Source organism: Leopardus geoffroyi, chromosome X (assembly GCF_018350155.1).
Source record: "Leopardus geoffroyi isolate Oge1 chromosome X, O.geoffroyi_Oge1_pat1.0, whole genome shotgun sequence".
NCBI lineage: Eukaryota > Metazoa > Chordata > Mammalia > Carnivora > Felidae > Leopardus > Leopardus geoffroyi.
This window is the reverse complement of record NC_059343.1, coordinates 106,578,282-106,585,051: the sequence shown is the minus strand read 5'-3', so window position 1 is coordinate 106,585,051 and position 6,770 is coordinate 106,578,282.

Sequence of the window (6,770 nt, the reverse complement as noted above, 5' to 3'; positions counted from 1 at the left end):
GAGGAAAAAAGAAAAAAAAAGAGGTTAGAGTGGGAGAGAGCCAAAGCTTAAGAGACTGTTAAAAACTGAGAACAAACTGAGGGTTGATGGGGGGTGGGAGGGAGGAGAGGGTGGGTGATGGGTATTGAGGAGGGCACCTTTTGGGATGAGCACTGGGTGTTGTATGGAAACCAATTTGACAATAAATTTCATATAAAAAAAAAAAAAGAAATAACATTCACAGAGAAGTATGAGTCTACAATTAACATGGACACCTTAAATTAGTAGACAATTCTCAGTGGAAAAGGAAGAGAATAGCAACTCCATTTTTTCCAGACTTTCTGCATACTCTCCACTATTTAAAAAAATGTATTTAGGGGTGCCTGGGTGGCTTAATTGGTTAAGCATCTAACTCTTGGTTTCGGCTCAGGTCATGATCTCACGGTTCATGGGTTCAAGCCTTACAGCTCTGTGCTGGCAGTGCGGAGCCTGCTTGGGATTCTCTCTCTCTCTCTCTCTCTCTCTCTCTCTCTCTGCCCCTACCCTGAGCATGTGCTTGCACTCTCTCTCTCTCAAAATAAATAAATAAACTTAAAAATATTTTTAAAATTGTATTTAAATTCTAGTTAGTTAACATACAGTGCAATATTGGTTTTAGGACTAGAATTCAGTGATTCATCACTTACATACATACTTACATACAATACCCAGTGTTCATCACAAGTGCCCTCCTTAGTATCCCATCACTCATCTAGCCCATCCCTCACCCACCTCCCTATTCCCTACTCTTAAGTGTCTAGAAGTTTTATTTCAAGTGTTAAAAAAAAAGGACCAAGTTTCATGCACAGTGCGTACTTAATTATCCTCCTTTGGGTAGCATATATTGTATTTTTAGCCACAGGACTGGTCCTTGGTAAAATTTTCAAGTTTCCAAATTAAATGATCTCCCATTTACCTTTTGGTTTCTTGTTCTCTCCTTTGGCCCACCCCCCTCTAATGATACTCGTAGAGTTCACACTGATGTCTTCACTGTAGAATTGGTCTTTTCTTTCATTTATCCTCAATCCAACTCCACCCTATACTTCAGAATCCGATTTACCTGGGTATTACCTCTGAATTACTTGGCATCAGCTTCCTGAGAAACTATAGGAGGTGCAAATGTCAATTACCAACATTGGTTTTGTGTGTTTAGTTTCCTATATAGCCTGTGTACATTTTGGCTGGGGCTTTCAGAGCCTTAACTCAAAGTATTGATTACTGAGAAAATTCCAAATTCCAAGTACTATGAGGCATCTAATGGGGAGAGATTGTTTTTTTTAATTTTTTTATGTCTTTTATTTTATTTACAGAGAGAGAGAGCGCGCAAGTGAGTGGGGGAGGGGCAGAGAGAGAGAGAGACACAAATCTGAAGCAGGCTCCAGGCTCTGAGCTGACAGCACAGAGCCTGATGTGGGGCTCGAATCCACAGACTGTCTGTCAGATCATGACCTGAGCCAACATCAGACGCTTAACCGACTGAACCACCCAGGTGCCCCTAATGGGGGGAGATTTTTCAACAGGAGTGTGTTTTCTGGCATCCTTAAAATCACACCATGTAGTCATTGCCTAATTTACCTACACATAAAACTGACCCAACCGAGCAGCAATCTCCTCGAAGCAATCAAGAAGCTGAGATGTTCAGAGGAATGTCTTCTTAAGAGCTTACCTTTCTTAACACGGTGAAATAATACTGATTACTGTAGTTATTTTTATGATTTTTTTCCCTCGAACCACAAAATAGGGATTCAAAAGATGCTTCTTTCTGTTGGACATTACCTTGGCCAACTATATTTGATATTCCTCTTTATTTAAATAAAAATTGTTGAGTCATGCAGCCATTAATGGCTAAGTAAATTGAAATCTAGCTCTCTAAAATTTATTTCTTCCTCTCAGGATCCCCCAGTACTTGTTCATTAATTCAAAGAGGCATTTATTAAACATGCCCTGTTATGTGATGAAAACTATGTGAAATCTAGGTACAAAGTGATGACTCACAGTTGCTAGTCTTAACAAGGAGTTCACAGTATAATGAGGAAGATTCTCAAGTAATAAACACATAATGAAGTAGAGAGTGGTAACTTATCTGGTTGGAGTACATAAGGCTTTGCTATGGGAGATCAGAGACAGTAAGCTGAGCTTCTGGCAGCTGGCCTTACCAAAATTGGGAATGCAGAGTGCTGTGACAGGGTAAGAGATTAGAGACAGTAAAGTGTAACAGCAAAAGCACAACTGCTTTTGAAATGAGATAGACCTATATTATACAATCTGTTTGAGTCCTTAGTTTAATTGTCTGTACAAGCATGTCCTGCATGACGTTAATTTTTTTTCATAAGTGTTTATTTATTTTTGAGAGACAGAGTATAAATGGGGAAGGGGCAGAGAGAGAGAGAGAGGGAGACATAGACTCTGACGCAGGCTCCAGGCTCTGAACTGTCAGGACAGAGCCCAATGCAGGGCTGGTGAGATCATGACCTAAGCCAAAGTTGGATGCTTAACTGACTGAGCCACCCACATACCCCCTGCATGAAATTTTAAAATGAGGATTGTAAATGATTTAAAAGGGGTTACTAATTTAGAATTTTCATGTCTTTCAAAACATGCCTCAGACATAAGTCCTAGATTTGGGGGAATCTTCCAAGGAGTTACTGTGGCCCACTTTCTGCTATAATTTTCTCATGATTATAATCATACTAAAGAACTGACAGTCTTACACTTTTACTCTGAGGAGATAGGACTATAGGAAAAGAAATGAATAAAAAAATACTTGAGTTTGTTAGAAGGGGTATTAACTCGTCCTTCCATAAGAATAAAGCATGTCTCAGATTCAGTAACTTTTAAATCTCTTTGAAAAGGTTACCATTTTGGTTTTAGAGATTTGAGAGATAACCCTTATTCATCAAAGACTCCATTCTTTGCAATGTATAACATTTGTAATAACTCCACCTTCATTTAACAATGATGTAGAAATGTTCTTAGTGGGTATGTATTTCGGTATGAAAATGTATAAATTAGAGTTATTTCTATTAGCAATAACATATGGAGACATTTGTAGATAAAGATATAGGTAGATGCAGATAACATTTGGTAATAAAAGACATTACCAAAATTGGTACATTTACATTAAAGATGAAGATAGTTCTTAGAGGGAAATTATCAGGAATACTTAGTTGTTGAGTGCCATAGCAAAAACTCAGAATACTGATAATCTTGTCAGGCTATCTCTGGGGGCAAATAGGGATGTAAGGGCCTTTCTCTAGACAGAGAGTCTGATAGTTGGGAAATAGTTCAGATCCTGACTATGGGTATATCTAATTGAATGGATAAAAGTTTCCAGTAAACCACTTAAGTGGAATAGTTTTAAGGATTGCTTTTTCATTGGAGTTTTACCTGACTACATATCAAAAGAGTTGGTTGGAACTTTTCTTTCCTGTGTAGATGACACCTTTATCTTCAACATTAAGTGAGCCAGTGGAGAGTTGATCAAATAACCATATATTTCTCCCTTCTTATCTGTCTGTGATTCTCTGGGTTCAATAGGTAGGAAAGAGGGAGGGACAATAAAGCACTTGTTCAATCAAATGACAAACTTCCACTTTTGTAGTTATTACTATTACTAGCTTTAGACTGAAACTGTCTGCCATGAACTTCAGCTAAGAGACTTTGATTTGGTGTTTGAAATTTACCTGCAGTGCAGTACTAAATTAAGTTGTGTATGTGTGTTCTGTTGGTGGTGGCGGTATTAGTGGTAAAAGGAAAGGGACAACAAAGGGAGGAGCCAGCAAGGAGTTGCACTTGCCACTATAATGTGCACTAGTCCCTGAAAAAGGCAACTTAAATAATGTTCTGTGAACACAATGAAGACTACACATACCAATGACCTGTGGAGCACATGAGGAAGAAGTCTGTGGGGTCTATGATGACTTCTGGGCATTGTTAATAAAACAAAATGTGACTGAATTTATAACTCTAAACTCACTGGTAATATCGAGACTTACCAAATGCCAAAGATGACAAAAGAACAATCAGAACCTCCAAATCTTTTGCACGACCAATATATACTTATCCCTGCCACTAGAATAAAAACTCAAACTCACCCTACTGAAAGTGGAATGGGAGAGCTGCCTTTGAGGAAATATCTGTGGTCCTCAAATATTTTCAGGGCCACTGAAAAGTTTCTGGTAATGTAGCTATCAATACAAGTAAGGGAGGTGATTTTACATAGAATTGTAGGAATGAAAAGGTATCAATGTTCACTACTCCAAACTCCACTCAGGTTGAGTTCTCATATTATCCTCTAAACAATCAACAAAATTGTTTTTCTTTATCAAAGAGGGTAACATTTTAGTTTTTAACTTAGCCTTCTATTCCTATGGCAGTTAAATGCTGTGATTTTTATAATAGGTTAAAATACCTCAGGACACATAGTGTGAAATTATGTATATGTTACCCAGGTTATAGTTAGATTTGGGGGGGGGAATTGATTGTTCAAATTCAAAATCGTTTAGAAAAACAAAGTTTCTATGTTTTCTTTTTATTAGGTCTTTGATTACATAAAGTTGAATCTTAATATTAAAAGACCTAAATTTTATTAACAACTATGCAACCCTCTGCATTTGCCTTTAGAATCTTTTATTGACATGTTGGCCAACTAGATATTTAGGAAGTTTTGTAATGATCTTGTAATCTCATCTAAACATGTGCTTTATTTTTTTTTTTTAAAAAAACATACAGTGTAAAGTTGGTTTCAGGTATACAATATAGTGTTTGAACACTTCAATAAAATACCCAGTGCTCATAGAAATGTAAAAATCTAAAATGATCAGATTTGGGAAAGATTAACCCTCACTCCAGGGGTTGTCAAGTAGCTTCTCTTAGAAAGGCTAGACTTCAGAGCCAGATTTTTCAAGTGCTTCTGTTATTCTATTTCTATCACACCTGAGGCTTTTGCTAATTGTCATACAGAATGTCAGAAATAGTCTTCTATTGGTGAAATTCATTGCTTGTTAATTACCATGATGGATTGTTAGAAATGGGCTATTGCTAGAGAAATGAAAGGTATTTGAGATAAAGGTATGAATATTGGATAAATTATTTTAGCTTTTCTTTTCAGATTTGATGAAAGTGTTTTAGAGTCCGATGAGGCATTCCTGTTAAGTGGATCCCAAACAGTTTGAACAACCACTGATCTAAGTTCTAGAGAATATCTAGTTGCTTGATGTTGACTATAGACAAACACCCTTTTAGAATAGTGTTGTATCTGCCGTGAGCTTCCTTTCAGGCAAGGTAATGTTAGGAGCACCTAAAATGACAGAGAGCTAAGCCTTTATAGAGCTTATAGAGCAGAGTTATGATCAGTTTCTGCCTGCTTGCTAAAGAACGTTTAATTAATGTATGTGTGACATAATTTGATCTTATACTTGCTTTTATTATAACCTGGCAGTGAGGTTTGGGGAAACTAAGTAAACCTTACTCACCTCAAACTTCCTTAGTGACAACCCTTATCTACAGAAAAGAGTTGTGTGTGATCAAATTGGCTTAAGTCAGTTTGCAATAAAAAGTTTTTCTGTAGCTGTGTTGGGTAATAACTCTGTGAAGCAAAAGCTTCACAAAGAGAGATGAGTCCCAGGTAGGTGTTTTATTTCTGACCCCAGTCTCTTTTTTTTTTTTTTACAATTGTTGACTTAATGCCTTTAGGGCTGGCCTGTCAGAGGAAGATCAAAGCTCAGGTTCTTATATGAAGTGAAAAAAAAAATCCTGCCTTGCTGTATGTATCCTTAATTAAAGCCTTTGAGAAAGATGGATGTAAGGATTAAGTAGAGGTTTTTATTTTGTTTTTTAGTCCAGGAACATGCTAAATGTAACAGATTTTCTAGTGCTTTGTTCTCTGTCTGATATAAAACAGAAAAATAACATTCATAAAAAGAAAGAAAGTAGATATCTGCCTTTGATTTCTAGGAGAAAAGAGTGTATGTGAAAGGGGAGGTTGGATGGAAAACTAAACGAAGAAAGGCCTGAGGAGTGAGAATTGTCCTCTTCATATACTTACTGCAGGGCCATTTTCTGGCTTGTGAAGCATAAAACAATGGCTTATCAGAAGATAGTACTCTTATTTCTTTCTCTTTCTCTCTCTCTCTCTCTCTCTCTCTCTCTCTCGTTCTTAACAGTCAGATTGTAAAACAACTGTAATCAATAAAAAGGAACACAGGGACTAGTAGACCAAGTTAGTCTGGAATATACCAAGACCAAAGCTTCAGAGAGTAACTTCAGAGAAGTAGGTGTCTAGAGAATTTTAAGAAAAACCTTGTAGATCCTGAATAACCCAATTAATTCAATGAAAAGTAAGAAGTAGAAAAAAAAAAAAAGGAAACCTTTAGGATTGCTCATCTCTGTCTCTGAATAAAGACACACTCTCCCTTGCAAGTCCAAATCTGGACTCAATCCCTCTATGAGTATCGCCTGATTAGCACTGAACTATTGCTGCCTCTACCCTTTATTCCCTACTACCACCATGCTCAATTGTTTGTATTCTAGACTCTTAAGCCCCTGTATTTGCATTTCCTTTCAGCTGCATTAGTTTGCATTTGTTAGTATACTTTAAGTTTTCCGAATATTGTTAAATTTTCTCCCCAAATTGGACAGTGAGCTACCACCTCTGAGTACTATGTTGTTTCTATTTTATTATGAAAGAGTCTATAATAGTCTCTAATTTTACTGCTTTAGAATAGAATGCCAAAATATTAATTATGATTATT